Source organism: Chenopodium album, chromosome 16 (genome assembly GCF_948465745.1).
Source record: "Chenopodium album chromosome 16, dcCheAlbu1.1, whole genome shotgun sequence".
Taxonomy (NCBI): Eukaryota; Viridiplantae; Streptophyta; class Magnoliopsida; order Caryophyllales; family Amaranthaceae; genus Chenopodium; species Chenopodium album.
Window position 1 is genome coordinate 20530735 of NC_137849.1, and position 23114 is coordinate 20553848.

A 23114-nucleotide genomic window follows, 5' to 3' on the forward strand; every position below is an offset into this window, starting at 1 on the left:
ATCTTCCCACTCTCGAAGAGCATTTGAAACATGTTCGCATAAGAAGTCCCAATAGGTGTGTATACCTTGTTACTCCTTTTTGGTGTTTTTACTACTTTGAGAGAAAAGGGTTTTTTTCTTAGTAGCCTTCATGGGTGTCATTTTTTCAACGACACGCTTACTTTGTACTAATTTTGCATGGTCGAGGGCCTCACGACACATGTCTATTGCTTCCCTCATTGTGTTTATGAGAAGTCATACCTCCACTTTAGTGGCCGGTTGTTCTCTTGCGGGAAAATTGCTCATGGCATCAAAAAAGGTTTCACCCTCTTCTTCGATAGCATGAGTTTCTTCAATAGGTTTAATGAGTGATGGGTTCGCGTGGCCTTCCTCATCAGAAATTGCCAAGGAGTCTGAAAGTGGAGCGCTATTGATACTTGGCTTCTTACTTGTAGGAGGCAATGGGAGTTTATTGCTACCAATTAAGTCTTGAATAGCTTCCTTCAACTTTCAATAGTTCTCAGTGAGATGGCCCCTGCCTTGATGATACTTGCAATTATGGTTGGAGTTCCAACTAGCCGTCTCTTTTCGACTAGTGGATCTCCAAACAGTCCAATAGGAGTTATGAGACCTTTAGAATGAAGGCAATCGAATGCGGTGTCATAACTCATGCCACTAGGTGTGAAGTTTCTCTTAAATGGCTTCTTTTGTCCTTGATTGTTCATAACCAAGACCTCGTTTAAGTTGACAGTGCTAACATTGTTTGAGTGGGTGGTTTTGGAAGAAGAAGGATTGTCGTTCTTCTTTCCTTTCCAGCCTCTGTTGGAGTTGCTAGCAGCTTTTTGTTTGCAAGGTCGTCTTCAATATCAATTCCTGTGTCATAGACGGCCTTGAAAGTATTCAAGTTACTTTGGTATTTTAGATGTTTTGAATACTTTTCTTGGAGGTTCTTGATAAGCAACCTCACAGATTCTTTTTCATTGGGAACCTCAACCATTTTAGCGGAAGTTTCCCTCCACTTATTGAAAAAGGAAATGAACCCTTCGTTCTCTTTTTGTTTCAACATCTCAAGTTTCCCTATAGTCAGTTTCAACTTGAATGTTGCATTTGTATCTATCAATAAAAGCGTTTGTTAAAGAATCCCAAGAGGAGATTTTATCCTTGTCAAGGGAGAAAAACCATTGTTGACAAACGGTTTCTAAAGATAAAGAGAACAACGAATGGAAAGCTTTCTTATCAATTCCCTTAATGTTCATTATTGTTTCAAAGGCTCTTAAATGAAAATAAGGGTTGTCAGTTGGCTTGAACTTAGGGATGTTGTTGGCATTGAACTTCTGCGGAAGAAGTTCCTTGTCTAAAGAGACCCCTTGTGAGCTAATCCCTTAGAAGTTGTAGTCATTGGAGATTTTGCTCAAGCTTTCTTCCATTCGCTCAAGCTACTGTTGTTTTGCAGGGTCATTGACATGAAGAGCGAGAGTTTTGAACATCTCGGTCAAGCTAGCCATGTTCTGTCTTAGTTCATTAACTTCGTCTTCGGTTGCCATTTTCCTCTTAGCCTTTCTTCTTTTTCGAAAAGGTTTATCAAAAAGTAAGACTTGGACGAAAGTGTTGTCTTTGATTAGTCGCCCTTCCTTTCTTGACCAAGCGCTATAAATTGACTTTGACTTTATTAGGTTTAAAAAGCAAAAATAGGGTGCATATTTTTGGGAATCATGTATAGGATTCAAGAAACATGGTTATGTTGGGAGGATTAATCCGATTTACCCCCTTAAAAACAATGGCGGAAAACACGCACACACAAGACTCTCTAGACATGGTCATGGTGTACATATATACAAAGTGTGTGCTTAAAAAGTGAGTGAAAGTGGCATGCTTTGACACTTGTGTAAGACCATGGGACTATGTGCCTAGACTCAATTAAGGACTAAATAAAGCTTTAATTATTAATAAACTGATTAATTAGACTCGGCGTGAGGACTTAGATAGAAAACTGTCGCGAAACGCCAGGGGCCATTACGGCGCGATAATGTTATCGCGTCGTGATGGACACTTTCATGTCGCGCCGCAGGTCAAACCTTCGTGTCATTACTAAAACGTTAGTCTGGGCCTGTTTCCAGTGTTCTACCTTAAAAGGACAAACCTATAGTCATACTAAGTCAAATTTAGTCAATTTATTAGCTTTAATTGATCATATTCATTCATTAATTAATTAAGCAAAGTCCTATATAGTCATTAATTAGTTTATTAAAACTTATACACAAGTCAAACAAACAGTTAGTGTAAACACATATAGATTATGCACAAGCAAGAATGCACAAATAGTCAAGTAAGCACAATATGATGCAATGAGTTTGCAACCTAACCATGGCTCTAGTTCTCTAAAGTTCAAGGATAAGGGTTAGTCAAAGAGGGTTCATGGTTATGAGTCCGGATGCACCGCGCGGAAGCCTTACCTTTGTAAGGGTTGGTGCATACACTAGTAGAAAAAATAAAAAAGGTACCCCCTAATTGCCACCGGTTCAGTCCAAACCGGTGGCAAAAATGGCCTTAAAAATTGGCGGCCTAATGAACCAAGACATATGGCACCGGTTCACTTCAAACCGGTGGCAAAAACATAAAGACCACCGGTTTGAACCGGTGCCATTATTTAATAAAAAAAACCCGGCCCTTAGCTTTATAACCCCCCCAACCCTAGCTAACTCTCACAGCCGTTTCTCTCTCCTCTCCCCCTCTTTCTCTCTCCTCTCCTTCTCTTTCGTTCTCAATCTCGTTCTCCTCCTGCTATTTCTCTTTCTCGATCTCCTTCTCCCTCATCTCCTTCTCCCTCGTAACATGCAACGCCAACATGCAACACCAAGACCACCAACATGCAACACCAAGACCGTTCTCCTTCGATTTCAATTTCTGAATTTTTTGTTTTTCAAGTTCCGGTTTTGAAATTTGATTTTTTTTTTCAATTTCGAGTTTTTATCCTTATAGAGTTGGCTATTATCTCTCTTAATCGATTTTTTTTCGATTTTGATTTTTTTTTCGATTTTAATTTTTAATTTTCGATTTCAGGTTTTTTTATTCGATTTTATTAGTTTTTTTTTCGATTTCTGGGTTTTTTTTTTCGATTTCTGGGTTTTTTTTTTCGATTTCTGGGTTTTTTTTTCGATTTTAATTTTGATTGTTTTTTTTATTTTGATTTTTTTTTCGATTTCTGGTTTTTTTTTATTCGATTTTAATAGATTTTTTTTTTCGATTTGGATTTTTTTGGGTTTTTTCGATTTCAATTGTTTTGACTTTTGGGTTTTTTTGATTTCTGGGTTTTTTTCGATTTCAATTTTTTTCTGGGTTTTTTCGATTTTAATTTTTTTTCTGGGTTTGAATTTCTGTTTTTTTTGTTTTAATCCAATTTTTTTATTTTAAGCGATTTTTTTTATTTTAATCGATTTTAATTCGTTTTTTTTTCTAGGTTTTTAACTGATTTTCGATTTTGCTTTTATTTTAATCGATTTATATTTTCTTTTAATCGATTTTAATTCGATTTTTTTTTTATTTTCTGGGTTTTTTTTTCGCAACTAATTCATTTTAATCGATTTATTTTGGATGTTTTAATTGGAGCAGGTATACTATTGCTTTGCAACCCAAAATAGTGCACATAATCGAAGAATCAAGAATCAAGAATATTGATTTAGATGTTGTATGGGGTTTTTTTGATTGTGATGTTGTACTTTTTTATTTATTTATATTGTAGTTTTTTTTTTATTTATATGTTGTAATTGATCAATTTTATAGATCTATATTGTAATTTTTTTTTTATTATATACTGTAAATTTTTGATAATATTGAATGATATTCGATTTATATTTTATTGTTCTTATTTATTTTAGTCAATTTAATTTTTAAGTGAAAAAAGACAAAAAAAAAAAATGATATTTTGGGCATTTTTGGCACCGGTAACCGGTGCCAAAAACTTGGAATTAATTTTTATGGGCTCTTATGGCACCGGTTAACCGGTGCCAATTTTGTTTTTTCACCTAATGATATGGATGGGACCCCACAAGTTAAACTTGTTTCCATGGTTTGGTGAATTCACAAACTCGGATGTACCCTTCGTTGCAATGGGCGTTCGATTGGGTAGATGGAGCGTGAATTCACATAGGGTTATGGCTATATGTAGAATACATATGGGTTCAGAAAAGTGAGAAAAACTCAATCAGGAAGTAAAACCGAGCAAACAGTACTAGAATCGGTCATAGCAAGAACGCAGATATCTGGCTCAGCATTAGAAGAACGTAGCGCGAGACAATAGGGACCATCGCGAGACGATAGCCTTGTCGCACCGCGATATTGCTATCGCGTCGCAATAGAGCCATCACACTGCGATGGGCACTGTTTTCTTAGCGCCGGTTCCTACATGCTTCACCAGCTCTCTTTGCTCTTAGAATTTTCCAATTTTCGTAGCGTTTTTTCAATTCTACTTGTGAAAGATATTTCCCAAATTTTTTACGTGTAAAAATCCTATGTTTTTGACGCATTACGGATGGCCTATCCAATGCGGACCTTTTTTATGCTTATGCCAATAATGTCAATCAAAATTACGCACATGAATACTTAGAACTTTTCGAGTCTAATCCACTCATTCTAAATCATTGCCAAAATAAATTTTACGAATTAAAATAGAAATCTTCCCCAATGGAGTCGCCAAAAACTGTAGGGAATATTTCAAGCATCCCACACTTGAGCCCCACTGTGATCATACACTTAAGCATGGTGGCGTCCAAGGGGAAGGAAGCTAGAGCAAAAGAGTAGCCAACAAGTTTTAGGAACTTCTAAACCGTTCACAGGGTGAAAGTTACACCCCTTCACGATCCATGAGATCGCTAACTCCATAGTGGTCCTGAACCATGACTAGATATTCGGGAATGAAGGTACAAATCCAACCTAAAAGTGATTGAACCTTCCCTAAATAGGCCTCTACTTTATTCTTCTCATATTCATGTGCGCTTTCTGACTAACATACAACCAATAGGTTAACCCTAAAACCTGTTTAATCTATGTTGGTTGAATATTAATGCACAAATAAAGCTACTATTAGCGATCACTTGATTTAAAATCATATTAGCCTAAATAAAATTATTAATTATCTTATTATGCATGATTTCAAGTACAAATTCCCTTTAATCTTGCAAGAGAGAGTGTGATCAAGCAATAACAATAATATCAAGCAACATAATAATATTTATACAACAAAGCATCATCATAAGAACAATATTCTCATCAAAGCATAATATTATTAGCAAGATCTTAAGTACGATACTAACATGATTAATAACAAATCCTAGCATATCACTAAGTAATAAAGATCAAACCTTTAACCCTAACATGATACTAACATAATAGAATAAATAAAAAGCAACCTAATCATGATACTAGAAGGCAATAAATAACATCCTAATATGATACTAGGAATTAATATAATCTAAGCATTCTTTCTAAAGAAATATGGCAATAAAACAACTTACTTTGTAGCCTCATATCTCTTTCTATCAAAACAATACACACGTTAGTAACTTCAAGGAAAATATTAAACCAAACAATTAATTTAAATAATTGAAATAGGGATTTGGGACCAAACCCTCAGAAATTATTAACCTTTTACGTCAAGGGCAGAGGCAACTTCGAGCTTGGTTAGGGGCGTCTAAGACTCGTGAATGGGGTATTGTATTTCAAAAAGGGAAGGCTTAGAAAGAGGAAGAAAGAATAAGTTTCTAGCTTTTAGAGAGAAGGGAATAGAATAAGATGATTGTTGATTATTGAAAATGGGGAAATAACGCCCCTATTTATAGAGAAAACATCCCAAACGCTTTGAAAAGAGTCAGAATTTGAATTGAAGTAAAACAGACCCTATCGCAGCGCGATAAGCCCTCCGCAACGCGATGGCTTGATCAGGATAAAAATTAAAATCAGTTTTATATTTTAAAACAGTTGTTTTTATTTCAAATTACATTCCTTATCTTTTCTAAATAATATAATTACTAATCCTAACTCTATTAGAATTTAAAATAACCTTCTAGATTACTCTAGAAAATTAAAGCAATTCCTAATAACTTTAGGAATAATAATTAATGGGCCCTCCACTTGATCATTGGGCCATATAAAATCGAAATTGGGCTTATAATATATCGTTGGAAAGGACTTTTCAAGCCACATCCAACTTCACTATTATTAGACCCATATTATGAGCCAAACTAAATTGGACTAAACATTTTCCATTAATAAGGTACAAAATGAATGATTTTCGAAAATAGAAAGAAGTATTTTTATTAAAAACAGATGCATCACGAGACTCTTTCACATTTCACCTCGTTCGATAATCAAATGACGTGAAAAATATTCATCAGTGGATTTGGTTTTTGAGGAAACACAATCAAATGTCTACAGTCTTGTGAATTCTTGTGTTTTCTAAAATGTTTTAATAAATATATTTCTTTCTGTTTTGGAAAATCATTCATTTCGTATCCTATTTATGAAAAACGTCCAAACCAGTTTATTATAGACCATAATCAGGATCCAATAATTATGTATTTGGATGGGTCTTGAAAAGACCTTTCCAACGATATATTATAAGCTCAATTCCGAGTTATAACGAGGAAGTTATGGTCAAAATACTAAATTGGGTCTAAAACGAGTTTGAAATTACGATTAATGTGTAAGGTCCATTAATCTTAATTATATTCCTAAACAAATTACGATTAATTAGAAGCTTCTATGGATTTCTAAAAGATCTTAATTATCCTTTTTGAAAAGATAAGATTAAAGAGTTTGAAATTGAATAAAACTTCTCTTTTTGAAAGTCTTAATTCTATTCGAAATGACCGACATTCAAAGGAGGTCAGATATTATTTTCGTGACTCGTAATTTTTATCCAAATATTAAATGGTTGGATAGACCTTGAAATTATCTTTCCATTTATATATTATAATATCAATTTCGAGCCATAACAAAAAAGATATGAAATAAATACAAAACTCTATCCAAAACTGACACCCTTCCACTATATCGGTAATATCTTTTATTCTACAAAAGATTTAATCTGATTCTAATTGGGTTGGAAAGTAGACTTCAAGAGCTTTCCAACGAAATATTATATGCCTTATTGCCAACACTTTCATTGATAGATACAAGTGCAACATTCAAGTTGAAACTGACCATAGGGAACTTGAGATGTTAAAGCAAAAGGAAAACGAAGGATTCACTTCCTTTTTCAACAAATGGGGAGAAACTTCCTCTAGGATGTTAGAGGCTCCTACTGAAAAGGAGTCCGTAAGAATGTTCATCAAGAACCTTTAAGAGAAGTATTCAAAGCATTTGAAATACCAACTCAACCTGAATACTTTCAATGCCATCTATAACATAAGCATTGACATTGAAGATGACCTTGCAAAACAAAAAGCTACTAAGTAACAACAGTGGTGGAAAGGAAAGAAGAACGACAATCATCCTTCTTCCGAAAACACCTACTCTAGTAACAATGTTAGTACCTTTGACCTTAATGAAGTCTTAGCCATGGATAATCAAGGACCTAAAATGCAACTAAGGAAAGAGTTCACCCCTATTGGGATGAGCTACGATACTGCCTTCGATCGACTCCATGACAAGGGACTCATCACTCCTATTGGACCTATTCAAGACCCCGCACTTGAAAAGAGGTTGCCTAGTTGGAACCCAAATGAACGCTGCAAGTACCATCAAGGTAGGGGTCACACTACCGAGAGTTGTTGGAAGCTAAAGGAGGTCATCAAATACTTGATTGACAATAAAAAGCTTCCCATACCTCCAGCTGGAAAGAAGACCGAATGATGATAGAGCACAAGACACGAGGCGAGCTTCAACGACAAGATTTCGTGACCTCTTTTTCTATTTTTTTTATTCTTTCTTTCCCCAATAAGTCTAGCATAGACACCCTTTATTTTCCTTAGACTTATTTTTGTAGGTTTTTTCTTTTTTCCTTTTAATAAAATGAGCAATTATTTCCTTACATATGATCATTGCATAAATAATAATAATAATAATAATAATAATAATAATAATAATAATAATAATAATTCATGCCGAACTAAGCACAATGTATACTAATGATTCAAGGCACCCTTCTCACCATATCGTATCACCTTTCACTCTTTAAAAATACAATCCTTTCTTGATAAACACTTTGAGATTCGTCTAACGATATACCTTTCTTTTTTCAACCCACATCTACCTAACCTTGGGATAGGGGTGTGCAACTTATGCAAGTTCTAAATACAAAAGCTTGAGTGATTTTACCTAGATCTCAAAAATCCAAAAATAGCAAAAACAAATAAAAATGTACAAAAAGGCAAGTGTTCCAATGTCATTGATATGAACATGTCTTTGATATGAACACGTCTCAGATTGCGTCTCTTATCGAGTGCTCGGTACCGTGCCTGAAAACATGAATGTCAAGTGAGTGATAGACCGCATGATCGGGATTGCCCACATTTATCAAAATTAAAAAAAAATGCAAAAGCAAAAAAAGAGAGAGCAAAAATATAAACAAAAGAGAGTTCAAAAGTGAGAAACCTCAAGCATACAAATACAAAGATTCAAAAGCAAGGTTGCATACCTTGGGGGCTTATCTAGGGTCTTAAGCTTTTATCCCCTTCTTCTTCGACCTTTTAGCTAACCACGTTACAACCCTTAAAAGACCTCTTTGAGATATACACATACTTGTGCAAGGTTCGGCTAGAGCTACATTCTGCCTGATTCCTAATGGATACATAGGAAACCTCACGTAAGGGTGCGGCCGTAATAAAAATGCATTCATATTCATATTTACATTCATGCATGATCATATCAAGGGATCTCCAATGCTCATCCCTATCCATTTAGAGCTAGACTAGAGGGCTTGATCCCTACATCATTAGCCTACCTAGCCTAAAAGTCACCATCATGACTCTTCTCAAATACTTTTCCACAACTTTAGCTATTGCGGCCTAACTTTAGTGTCACTTTCACACACATCACAGATACTTGACCAAATAATCCTTCCTTTAGGAACCCTTTTTCATGAAATCTTAACACAACATTGAAGCATGCCTTGCCAATCTTAGAATCACTCACTATCATAATCATCATTGCATCGCAAAGTATGAAGTACTTAGCCTCCGTGCCTAAGTTATCCAAATACTTTCATTATCGAGTCTTCAACTGAGATAGTCTAGGACGTTATAATCCTTACACCATGAGATACAACATCAATGCATACATTTGACTAAACTCATTCAACATGCACTCTCAAACACTTCACTTCTTTCTTTTCGCGTTTTTCTTTTTCTGGAGAAAGTCGTTACCCTCCGCAAAAATGACGGAAAATTTTTGCTTTTCTACATTTTGAGTCAAGCACATCACAATACAATGCACACACGAGTCATGTACATTAAGTCATGTTGTGCCATATCAAATCGAGTGGAGTCTGCACCGTGAGTCATGTTGAGTCGTATGTGTCAAAACACATTAAGTGGAGTTCACATAATGATTTAAATAGCACCAAACCTTAGGTTAACTCTAATAAAAACATGAGCAAAGTCCTATAGTCCAAAATATAGATGTAGGTACACTAAGTCCAAAGCTGAACGAGTAGAAAAAGCTCTGACTTGGATACAAGCGCATTACAAAATAAACAACGTAGCACGATGCACTCCAACGTAGCATGATGCACCTTGGCGCAGCACGATGCTCCCTGACGCAGCACAATGCACCTTGACGTTGCGCGATATACCTGTCGCTGCGCGATGGCTCTGATTTGCCCGCGCCAGCCTTCAATGGTCTCCAATTTGTATTGGTTAGACTGTGACTAATCCATTTGATCTTTTTGATGAGCATTTAAGCAATTGATAGCTGTTCGAATGGTAATTGGCCTGATTATAGTCCTGATTGATGATCGGCCTAATGACGATCAAATGAAGCATATTTGAAAATTGATTAAGAACATTTGAATAGTGATTGATTATAATCACAGAGAATTCCTAGGATGGAAGATTTTTACAAATCAATTTGAAGACTTTAAGAATCTTAGATATGGTTCTTAAGATGAATTTTCCAAAGATGGAAAGGTCAATTACATCTAGGGGTAAAGACAAGAAGATTTGAAGGCTCAAGATGTAGAAGCCTTCGACAGGAGGCTCTAAGATTAAAGGGTCTCTCGCTTCGATTTGAAAAGGGCGGTTTGAGATGAAGCGATCTTCGATAGCTTTCGCCATGATTGAGGAGGCTATCATTTGATTTGATAAGATGGCACGAGATGGGCGACCTTCGATAGGTTTCACTAAGATTGTGAAAGTTGTCACCAAGAATTGAGATGATGGCACGAGATGAGCGGTCTTCGACGACGTTCGCTATGATCGCTATGAATATGAAGGTTGTCACCATGATTCAAGAAAATAGCTCGTGATGTAGCAGCAGATCTTCGACAATGTTCCCTAGGATGTGGAAGATTGTCACAACAACAAAACTGAGGATCGTTACAAGCAGAATGGTCTTCGACGATGTTCTTTAGGATGCAGAAGGTTGTCAGAAACAACTGAAGATGACTACAAGCAGAGTTACCTTTGACGACAAAAGGTTGTCATAAAAATGGGAGATGGCTACAACCAGAGTTATCTTCGACGATGTTCCCTAGCTTGCGGAAGATGGTCACAAAACAGAAGAAGATCGCTACAAGTAGAGTAATCTTCGATGGTGTTCCCTAGCTTACAGAGAACTGTCACAGCAAAAATTGATTGAAGACATCTACAAGCGGAGCGATCTTGTAGCTGTCTTCGATGATATCCTCTGGCTTGAGGAAGATCGTCACAAATGCAGCAATAAAAAACGGTTACCCCCAGAGACGTATACTCGACGGTGCAAGATACGCGTTTCTTAACTCTTTTATCTGTTTAAACTAACGCTAGTTTGCAATCAGCATTACAAGAATGATTTAGGATCGCAGAACGTTCTGAATCATTCTCCATCCCTATCGCTACTTTGACTTTTGTTTTCGAAACTTACGTTTCTCGTCAAAGTGGGGGCTTCTATAGACACCTGATTGTGTCTCCCCAAAAACCAAACCGAGTGATGAGTACCTTTCACTTCATTGAATTCGAGTAAGGTGAAATGTTGAAGAGTCTCGTGAATTCTTCTATTTTCTAAAATAATTTAATAAAAATATTTCTTTCTGTTTTGGAAAATCATTCATTTCGTATCCTATTTATGAAAAACATCCAAACAAGTTTATTATAGTCCATAAACAGGGTCCAATAATTATTTATTTGGATAGGTCTTGAAAATAACTTTCCAACGACATATTATAAGACCAATTTTGAGTTATAACGAGGAAGTTATGATCAAAATACTAAACTGGGCCTAAAACGAGTTTTATGTGCGACCCAATGATCATGTGGAGGGTCCATTAATCTTAATTATATTCCTAAACAAATTATGATTAATTAGAAGCTTATATGAATTTCTAAAAGATCTTAATTATCCTTTTTGAAAAGATAAGATTAAAGAGTTTGAAATTGAATAAAACTTCTCTTTTTGAAAGTCCTAATTCTATTAGAAATGAACGACGTTCAAAGGAGGTCAGATATTATTTTCGTGACTCATAATTTTTATCCAAATATTAAATGGTTTGATATCCCTTGAAATTATCTTTTCATTGATATATTATAATATCTATTCCGAGCTATAATGAAAAAGATATGAAATAAATACGAAACTCTATCCAAAATTAACACCCTTCCACTATTTCAGTAATATCTTTTATTCTACAAAAGATTTTAATCTGATTTTAACGGGTTGGAAAGTAGACTTCAAGATCTTTCCAACGAAATATTATATGCCTTATTTCTACTTCTGGATCAAAAGTTATGATAAAAACAAAATCCGCAAAAAACTATCTTATCGCGACGCGATAATTCTTTCGCGCCGCGATAATCCTATTGCGTCGCGACAGATTAGTTTTATTCCAATTTGAATTTTAACTCATTTCTAATCGTTTTCGGTCATTTTTCTCTATAAATAGGGTCTTTTTCCTCCGTTTTAATTCATCAACAATCAACAACAAACAATAATCAACAATCATTTATTCTATTTTCTCTCTCTCTCTCAAAGCTAGAAGCTTGTTCTTTCTCCCTCTTTTTAAACCTAGCCTTTTCAAAACACTATTTTTCCATCATGAGACCTAGACGCACCTAGCCAAGCTCGAAGTTGCCTTCGCCCTAGACGTGAAAGGTTGATAATTTCTGAGGATTTGATCCAAAATCCCTATTTCAATTATTTAAATTAATTGTTTGATTTAATATTTTTATTGAAGTTACTAACGTGTGTATTGTTTTGATAGAAAGAGATAGGAAGCAACAAAGTGAGTAACTTTATTGTTATATTTTGTAGAAAGCATGCTTAGATTATTTTGATTCCTAGTATCATGTTAGGGTGTTATTTATTGCTTGCTGGAATCATGATTATGTTGCTTCCTATTTTCTTCTATCATATTAGTATCATGTTAGGGCTAAATCTTTGATTTTTATTACCTAGTGACATGCTAGGATTTGTTATTAATCATATTAGTATCATGCCTAGGATCTTGCTAATACTATGCTTTGAGATTGAGATTATTATGATGATGATGATTGTTATATCGATATTATATGTTGCTTGATATATTATTGTTATTGTTCGGTCACGCCCTCTCTTGCAGGTTTAAAGGGAATTTGTACTTGAAATCATGCTTAATAAGATAATTAATAATTTTATTTAGGCTAATATGATTTTAATTCAGGTGGTCACCAATAATAGATTTGTTTGTGCATTAATATTCAACCAACATAGATTAAACAGATTTAGGTTAATATATTGATTGTATGATCGAAAAGCGCACATGAATATGAGGAGAACAAAGTAGAGGCCTTTTTAGGGCAGGTTAAATCTCTTTTAGGTTGGATTTGTACCTTCATCCCTTAATATCTAGTCATGGTTCAGGACCACTATTGAGTTAGCGATCTCATGGATCGTGAAGGGGTGTAACCTTCACCCATTGAACAGTTTACAAGTTCCTAAAACTTGTTGGCGACTCTTTTTCTCTAGCTTCCTTCCCTTTGGACGCCACCATGCTTAAGTGTATGATCATAGTGGGGCTCAAGTATGGGATGCTTGAAATATTCCCTACATTAACATTCGCCTTAGATTGGCAAAGTTATTTGACCAATGGATCTTCTACCTCAGGTGGAGGTGGTACTGGATTTTGAATTTAATTTTGATTAGTTGAAGATACATTTGGTTGTGTTTTATAAACTCGCCCAGAACGAGTTAGATGACCTATCTCGTTTGGGTTAGTTGTGGAACTCATGAACCAACTTTCTTCTAGAGGCTTTGATTGTGCCTCCATTTCAAGATGTTTCATGAGTTGTTCTTGATGCCATTGCTCATCTAAGGAGAGATTTGATAAGTCTTGTGATTTCCCCAAGAAATGATCCTAACCAAGCATTCTACTTGTTTCGCTTTGGAGACAAGGTGGAGGTGGGACGGCGGCATACTTAGAGAAATATAAGTCTTGGAAGTCGTCTTCCCATAACCCACACACTTCATTATTTTCCCCAATGAGTGTTGTGGTTAGAGGCTTCCCTATAGGAGTGATATAATCCAAAGGATTGAATGTATCACTTCTCATATGATCCTCATTAATGTGAAATATTCCCAATGGGGAAATATTGTTATTGGGTTTAGGCGTGGGAATTTTCCCATCGTCTACTAAGTCTTGAATTTTGTGCTTTAGGACAAAGCAACGTTCAGTATCATGTCCAACACCTCTATGATAAGCACAATAGACATTGCCATCCCATTGAGAATTTCTTTTTTCTGGAGGAGGGATTGGCGTTGGCCCTGTTGGTGCGAGCAATCATTTTTCATTTAGTTTTTCTAGCAACTCTTTATAGCTCACAGAAAATTGCATAAATTTTCTTTCTCTTGATCAACTTTTCCGTGGGTCATTATATTGCATTGTGTTATTATATTGCCTGGAAATCGCAAATACATCAATAGAGGATGAAGTGTTATCATTCCCCTTTTTATTATTATTCTTAGGTTGATGATGATGAGGCTTGTTTGCCTTTTCCTTAGCAAGATCATCTTCAATCCAAGTAGCCACAGAATAGACCTTTTGAAAAGTGTCTAAACCAAGGTAGCATAGATGTTTGTTGTATTTTTTCATGACAATTGTCAATGAATTTTTGTACCAACTCGAAATCTGGTGGCCTTTGGGCAAGATAGGTCGCCTTTTCTCGCCATTTACCATAAAAACCAAGGAAACCTTCGTAGTCACCTTACTTGAGCATTTCAAGTTCACGCAAAGTTGATTTGAACTCTACATTACTCTCGTATTAGGTGATGAAAGCCGTGACTACATCTTCCCATGAGGTTTTGAACTTAGCATTGATAAGTGTCATTTATGTCACTATTTTTAGGATTTTCTAGTTATTCTTTCATAGTTTTGATATCTTTTTACTTGGTTTTAATAATGTTTTATTACATTTGTCATGTTTACGTGTGAAATGTCGTTATTGCTCAATTTTGGCTTTTCTTGCATATTTTGGTTGCTTATTGCATTACATTAAACTTTATTGACTTGTTCTTATGTTTAGGAACACTTGGATAAGTTCATTGTTCAAGATTGAAGAAATATAAAACATAAAAGAACAAGTAATGAAGAAATGTGCACTTGATTTGCAAAGATCAAACTTCAAACGCCTATATCTTTTGATCTACAAAACATTTTGGAGTGATTCTAATTGGAGATGAAAGCTGACGTAGGGAAAAGTAGGTCGTTTTCTTCCCTTTCCTAGAGCCAAAAAAAATTTATAAACACTCGACCAACATAATACGATTATATGGTAAGTCAAGGGTCGAACCCAAAGGAATGAGTAGGTGCAAGCTATAGCCTAGGTCAAGCTATTTCGAAGATTGTAGAAAGATATGGTTGGTAGCTAAGGTATCGAGAAAGCTAGATAAATAAAAAAAATTCAATATACTAAACACTAGGGATATAGGTTCCACATGCAAGCTCAATGATTATGCTAATTGACGGATCACTCAATCAATCCAAACATTACAAAGGACAAACAATAGTTGCAATCAATGGAATTCAAGAGCTATCTCCTATAAACCAAGCTAGGGTTCACTATAAATGGCTAACTAGGAAAATCACAATCAAATTCAATCAATTAAAGCAATTCTCAAATCAAGGGTTCATGTCATTTAAATTTGCAATGCAATCTAGATTAATCTTATAGGTTGATCACTCCTAGTCTACTTAATCACATGCACAACTATGTCAACCAATTTAATTGTAACAATTCAATCAATCAAGGATCATCAACTAGCAAAAATCATCAATCAAGCATGCTTCCCCTTCTCCCTAGCAACTAATCTACTCACTAATCATGGTGAAATTGAAAAACAAAACAAATTCAATCACAATCATATTCATTTCAAGTTTAATCAAGAAGAAAATCAATCATTCAACAATTTCTCAAACAACGATTGAAATTCAAATCAAACATTTAAGAATAAAAGGAAATTGCAATAAGAGTAAATTCAAAGGAAAGAAATCTCACAAACTTTCATTGATTTGATGAAGAAATCCAAGATTAAGTTGAAATCAAAGATCAAATTCAAGTACAATCAAGTAATCCTAAGCTTCTCTCTCTTCTAATTCTGGAAAATAAGTGTCAAGTACAAAATAAGTTGTCCTCCCCCCCCCCCCCCCGAAAAAGGAAAAGTCTAAGGGTATAAATAGAAAATCGAGCGAAGGAGAACGGGGCGCCTGGTGCGTGCGCACTACAAGGCCGCGCGCGCGCACCCCTGCTTGGTGCTCGTGGCCTTGCCTCGTTCGCTTGCACGATCGATCTCCGCGCTCCTGAGCATCCCTATCATTGGTGCACTCGAGGCGATGCTCGTGAGAAGGGCAGCTCCTTTATCTTCCAAGCATTTGAACACTTTGAGCCAAAGCATTGCTTCCAAGGTTCTTGTGCTTGCGGAGCTAGCTTGAATTTTATGTTTGGATTCCCGAACTTAGCTCCATCAACTTCCTTGAATGTGCTTGAGCTTCCTCCTTGATAATTAAACCTCGGGAAACTCAAAACACCTACAAAACAAGTCAAAGAAACGAAGAAGCGAGAAAAGATAACCGAGAAATGAATATAATAGAAAGAAAACTATCAAAAGCACACATTTCTCTAAACTTATTCACAAACATGCAAAACAAGCATTATTATGCAAAACCACGACATAAAAGACTAAAAACGAGCATAAAACTACAAAGAAAACCTAGCCTAAGAGTGCCATAAATGACACTCATCAAATTCCCCCAAGCTAAACCTTTGCTCATCATCGAGCAAAACAAAATCAAGCTTATAGGAAAATGATGACATTATTTAGGCAAGCAAGAAATGAGAAAGACTAGAGAATAAAAGAATATACACTAACTCACTTTCGTAGGAATCACGGTCAATTTTAGCAACAATTAACAAGCCATTTAAACCTCTAGATCACTCTAGAGGACGAGTGAAGCTCTCGTACGGGATTCCTAAGAGATTAACCCATAACTCTTAAGTGAAAAGGGAGGCAAGGCAATAAAAGGGAAAAGAGAAAATTAAAATTTAAAAGGAAAAGAGGTGCTTATACAATGGACTTTTGCACATGGTCAAAACACGAGAGGATATCAAACTTTCTAAAACAACAAAGGTAAGCACGTTCTAAGATATCGAGGGTTGATTGAAACATAGGACATGCTAAGTATAGAGAACTACCAAAACGCAATTCACTTTCATCTAAAAACTATTTTAGCACATTTTCCCAGTTGGCTTCAAATCTTCTTTTAGCAAGCATCTCTATAGTTCCTCGAAGGAACCGGAAAAACAATAGATTTGAGGTTTTCTCGACATCTTGACTTTGCATCCCTTCTCCTTAGGCTTTAACTCATAATGCCCTCCCTCGGTATGTGACTCAACCACTAGGTCGAAAGGGCTTTCTCAAAGGTTGTAACGTAAGGGCAAAAGGTTGAGGGTAGGCTTAAAATTTAGAATTTGGTGGTACACCTAAGTTGTGAAGCAAAGATTGGCCAAATCTCAACACCAAAACCAAGTGGTCACCAAACAAAAACAAACTAACACCCCCAAGCTTATTCAAAGCTATAACCACAATCATATATACAAAAAGCGTAAAACGCTTCCCCCTAAGCTTAAACAAAGCATTGTCCTCAATGCGTAAGATCGAAAGAAGCATTTACATAAAAATGTTTTTGAACTTTTTCATTTTTCACTTTTTTATCAATATTTGCCAATGCTTTTTGAATTTGCTTTGCTTTTTCTCATTTTTTAATTTTTCATTTTTCACTTTATTCATTGTCCTCGCCTCTTTTAACTATGGACAGCTTTTTCATTTATTCACTTGCCATTATTCACAAGATATACAAAACACAAGCTTGCTTACAAATAAGAACCAATATCCAAACTCATATATCACAATCTCCAAGAACATGATCATTTGCTTCACAAAAACCAAAAATGGAACAAAAAGAAACAAAAGGCTCAAAGTTCTAAAGATGTGGCTTGAAAAGAAGGGAAAAAGCTCAAATGGTTAGCAAGTAGGCAAATGTAAACCCAAGAACTAAAAGTACATAAGGGTATCCTAGAAAATAAAAATTACCACCCCGAAAAGATGCCTTTGTCCTCCCTAGATGGTTCGGGTCTCGTGTTTGAGAATTATGAGTCAAGATTCAAGATGAGGTCTGCAATATTCAAGGATCCATGTCGCTCATGAAAGTGATTGTAGAAGGCTTGAAAACTATGAAACCTCACAAGGATGTGGCAAAAACTCACTAAAAGCTTCAAATCACCAAAGGGGAACGATTGCGAGTTTTCAAAAACAAAAGAATCCGGCTTCAAGGTCCCAATAGTTCTAAACGACTACCTTAGCATGTTCTATCCTAGAGTCAACCAAAGATACTCTCAAACCGTGCAAACCATTATTTTTAGGAAGAATGATAGCCAATGTGCAAGTCCAAGTTGTACTAAGTCCAAAGCAAAAGCAAAATTATTAAGAAAGAAAAGCAATGCCTCAAAAACATTTTATTTTTATTTACAAATATTTTGTGATTTTTGTTTTTTTTTTTTTCAATTCAAGGATTGGTATACAAATTCATCATGAAAAAGCTTCAATTTAACATCCAATAACATCATTCAACACAAAATACAAGCTAAAACAACCAACAATGGAGTTCTACCATGAAAGCAAAAACAAGGGTTTCAAGCTTCAAAAATGAGTAAGAAGATAACTAGAGAATGAGAAATTATACCTCAATGAAGCTTCAAATCACTTGAAAATTGCACAATTGAAGAATATAGACCAACTAGAACACCCAAAGTCAAGTTCCAAGCACTAAATTAAAACCCCAAAATTTCGAAATTATGCCCAATTTTCGAATTTCAAGTTCGAAATTTCTGGATTTTTTTTTTTTGGAAGGGATTTGATTATGTTTTGATGTAATTTGTGAAGAAATGAATTTAAAAATGAGTAATTGTGTGAATTTTCAAAGGTTTGGAAGGGTTTGAAGATAGAAGAATGAATGATGGATTAAGGGGAAATCGGGGAGAAAGAGAAAATTGGAGTGAAAAGGGTGGGTTTTGTGAGAAGAGGAGCACGAAAAGAGGGGCGGGGCTGCCATAGCTGGTGCGTGCGCACCAGCTATTGGGATGAGGGGGCTGCTTGCGCCTTTAAACGCACCAAATCAAGGCCAAATTATGACCCCCTGGTGCGCGCGCACAGCGAGGGTGGTGCGTGCGCACCAGGAGGGTAATGAGGGGTTCAAAATTCTTCCAATTTTCATCAAAATGAGCCTAAATTTCTGACCCCCTTGGTGCGCGCGCGCAACCTATATGCGTGCGCACCAAACAAAGACTAGGAATAGAAATTTTCGCTCTTGAATATACTCTCGTGCTTGCGCTTTCATCAGTTAACTAGCATCATGATCTAGTGCTTAAAATCACACAAAAATATTTCAAATATCACTCGGTCATGAGTAAAAATTCATGAAAACGTAAACACGAGAGCGCGTATGCTCGACAAACTCCTTCACCTATGATTAATCAAACCTCATGAAACCTTGAATAACACCGGAATTGTTGGAAATCATCATCGATTCAATCTCGAGGTACCTAAAATCAAGAAAACAAAGAAAAATAAGAAAATGTTTCAAAAATAAAAGAAATGGAAAGAAATAGAAAAATCAAAAGAAAGGGTTAGAAAACCGGGTTGCCTCCCGGAAAGCGCTTGTTTAACGTCATTAGCTCGACCCTTCTTCCAAATCATGGAGGGTCAAAGAAAACCACCTTATTCAAAGTGGTAGAGGGGACAAACTCTTCCTCAATTCTTAGCAACTTCACATCGTTTCTTGATGAACTCTCACTTGATGAAACTTCCGAAACAAGCTTATGTTGCTTCAACTTCATTTTCTTCTTTCTAAAAGCTTTCTTTTTCTTATTTGTCTTCTTACTCCTTCTAGTGGACGGATTCTCACCATCAACACACTTGGAGTCAACCTCGTCTTCTTGAGGGTAGAGCTCAAACCATGGAGGAATATCAATCACTTCCTCATCCTTAAACTTCAAAGGCACCTTGTTCTCTTCACTAACCTTCTTGCATTCAACACTCAAAGGCACATCATCAAAAACCTCAAGAACTTTGTTAGTGGAAAAAACAATCATACAAACAATATCATTGAGTTGAGGGGAATTTACACACATAATTCCATTCACAAGAGACAAAGATTCATACATCGGCTTAAGCTCAAAACTAGCCTTATCGTTACCAACTCTGAAAGTAATAAGACCTCCTTTCACATCTATCAAAGCTCCCGAAGTAGCTAAGAAAGGTCTCCCAAGAATGATAGGTATGTTATCATCTTCTGCTATCTCTAGCACAATAAAATCAACCGGAATGGTGAACTCTCCTATCTTGAGGGGAACATCCTCAACTCTTCCCTTTAGAAACTTAATAGATTGATCGGCCAATTGCAAAGTCATGTTGGTTGGAAGAAGCTCACCTAGCTTAAGCTTCCTAAAGACTGAATAAGGCATGATACTCACACTAGCACCAAGATCACAAAGAGCATTTTGGAACAACTTTCCATTGATTTTGCAAGGGATGGAGAAATTACATACCCGGATCTTTCATTTTCTTGGGTAAGTCATTATGAATCAAAGCACTACAACATTCCCCAACCTCCACCGAATCTATCTCATTACACTCTCTCTTGCCACTCAAGAGTTCCTTAAGGAACTTAGAGTATCTAGGCATTAGGGTCATGGCTTCGGTAAAAGGGATTGAAAGATGAACTTCCTTAAGCATAACAAGAAATCTCCCAAATTGTTCATCAAGCTTGTTTTTCAAAAACTTTTGGGGATATGGAAGTTTGGGCTTGATCACCTCCTCTTGCACTTTTTCATCACTCTTTTTTTCCTCTTTGGTTTCCTTACTCACCTTCTTTAACACATTGCTCTCTTTTTCCTCACTTGAATCACTCATCTTCTCCTTCTCTTGACTCCTATTATAAACTCTCTCCTCTAGCACTTTGCCACTTCTAGTGGTGATAGAATAGACCGGTTTCTTGGGGTCAAGACCTTGAGAGGGTAGAGAAGAAGGGCTAGAATTCTCTTTTAAGGTATTGGCTAGTTGAGTGATTTGGGTCTCTAACATCTTGTTATGAGTCATCACTTCATTGAATTTCTTATCACTTACGGCCATGTAAGTGTTCAACAACTTTGTTTGGTTTTCAATGATTTCTTCCAAATTAGTCCTATGAGAAGAAGAAGAGGATTGAACATAGGAATTATCATTTTGGGTCTTTGGAGCAAATCTGGGTAGGGGACCCCTTTGAGAGTTATTTTGAAAATTTCCCCTATTTTGATTGTTCCAATTACCTCTACCTTGATTATAGTTACCATAATTTTGGTTTTGATTTTGGCTACTATAACCTTGGTTGTTATAGTTACCTCGGGAATTTTGGTTCCCATGGTTCCTATTACCACCACCTTGGTTGTAGTTGTCAAAATTGCCATGGTTGTTGTAATTCCTATTCCATTGACCTCTTTGATTCTCAAACCTAGAATCATTATTGTTTGACACATAGTTCACATGCTCATTCACATTTCCATCTTGATCATCACAAACATTCATACATGCATGAGGGTAATTAGAAACATCATGATTATACGATCCACAATCATCACAAAACAAGCATCCACTAGGCATGTTACTAGAAGAGGGAGGGGGTTGAGAATTAGAAGACATACCTCTCCCCTTAGATTGGGAGGGAAGACTTGAAACTTGGTAGGTAGCACTTTCCAACTTCGCCTTGATAGCGGACATCTCCTTCCCCAAGTTTGTCATTTGTGAGGATAGATTGTTGATTGCATTTAGTTGATCAACCGAGTACACCGAAGAGCTACTCTTGCTAGTTGACTCTCTTTCTCCATCTTGCCAATCTCTACAATACCTCACTACGTCTTCAAGTATGTCTACCACTTCCTCTTCCGTTTTGTTCATGATAGGACCTCTGGCTCCTCCATCTAAACATGATTTTCCTTGAGGACTAAGGCCTCCATAGAATATTTGAATAATTTGGTAAGTAGGAATTCCGTGGTGAGGACATTCTCTTTGATACTCTTTGTATCTCTCCCATGCTTTATAGAGGTTCTCACTAGGCTTTTGCTTGAAACCTTGAATCAAAGCTCTAGCCTCCGCCGTTTTCTTTTGTGGATAGAAACGGGATAGAAATTCCTTGGTCACTTCGTCCCATGTCCTTAGAGAATTCGGCTTGACCTCCTTGTCTAGCCATTCCAAGGCACGCCCTATGAGGAAAAAGGGAAAAAGCTTGAGGCGGATGAATTGTTGGGAAATTCCATTCACCTTGATAGTATTGCAATATTTTTTTGAACTCCTTGAGATGATTTAGTGGGCTTTCATGCTTGGCCCCACTAAATTGTCGCCTCTCTATCAAAGTGATCATTGTCGGCCTTATTTCAAAATCATTCGCCGGTGTTGTAGGTGGAGCAATTCCACTCTCAAATCTATATGCACCGGGAATCCCCAATTCTTTCAACGACACCCTTGGATTTTCTCCCATTCTTGCTTGTTCCTCTTGTTGTGGTTCTTCTTCACTTGAAGTGCTAGGATTCCTTCCAAGGTTTTTGTGCTTGCGGAGCTAGCTTGAATTGCATGTTTGGATTCCCAAACTTAGCTCCATCAACTTCCTTGAATGTGCTTGAGCTTCCTCCTTGATAATTAAACCTCGGAAACCTCAACACACCTACAAAACAAGTCAAAGAAACGAAAAAGCGAGAAAAGATAACCAAGAAATGAATAAAATAGAAAGAAAACCTTCAAAAGCACACATTTCTCTAAACTTACGCACAAACATGCAAAACAAGCATTATTATGCAAAACCACGACATAAAAGACTAAAAATGAGCATAAAACTACAAAGAAAACCTAGCCTAAGAGTGTGATAAATGACACTCACCAAAAACTTATCTTGAGAGCTTTCCAACGACAGGTCATATGCTCAATTCCGATGTAAAACGAAGGAGTTATGTTCGTTTGAAGCTGAGAAATTTTGTCTAGCGCGTAGGAGCGGGCACGCGGTCTAAGAGGAACGCCCGCTCCAAACTTTCTGGAATGATTCTACCTCATTTTGCTACAGCTAGGAGCGCCCGTGCACAACTTTTGGAGCGCCCGCTCCTATATGTGCTGCTCGACTTTTTGCGGAGCTTCCTAGGCAATTTAGTAAGGAGTATAAATAGATTTTTTGCTCATTTTAGAGGGAGGAATTCATTTTTTCAGTAGTTTGTAGATTAGTTTTAGGTTTTTAGAGAGAGAAACTCTCAAATTTTGGAGAGAGAAAGTGAGAAGTACAATGGTTTTCATGGATTTTAGATAATCAAAGGAGGAATTTGATGATTTGAAGATCTCCATCTTATATCAATGAGCATTCTTACTCTCTTTTCTCTTTATGCTTTCTTTAATTGCTTTGTTAA

General features: G+C 36.3%; 1 non-coding gene across 1 annotated transcript; it reads left to right on the plus strand.

The window, feature by feature from the left end:
* The first annotated feature begins 21712 nt into the window (after nt 1–21712).
* Nucleotides 21713–21818, plus strand: LOC145587011 (small nucleolar RNA R71). The gene has a single exon (XR_014101077.1). It is a non-coding gene; the product is annotated as a small nucleolar RNA R71 (small nucleolar RNA).
* Nucleotides 21819–23114: the final 1296 nt, after the last annotated feature.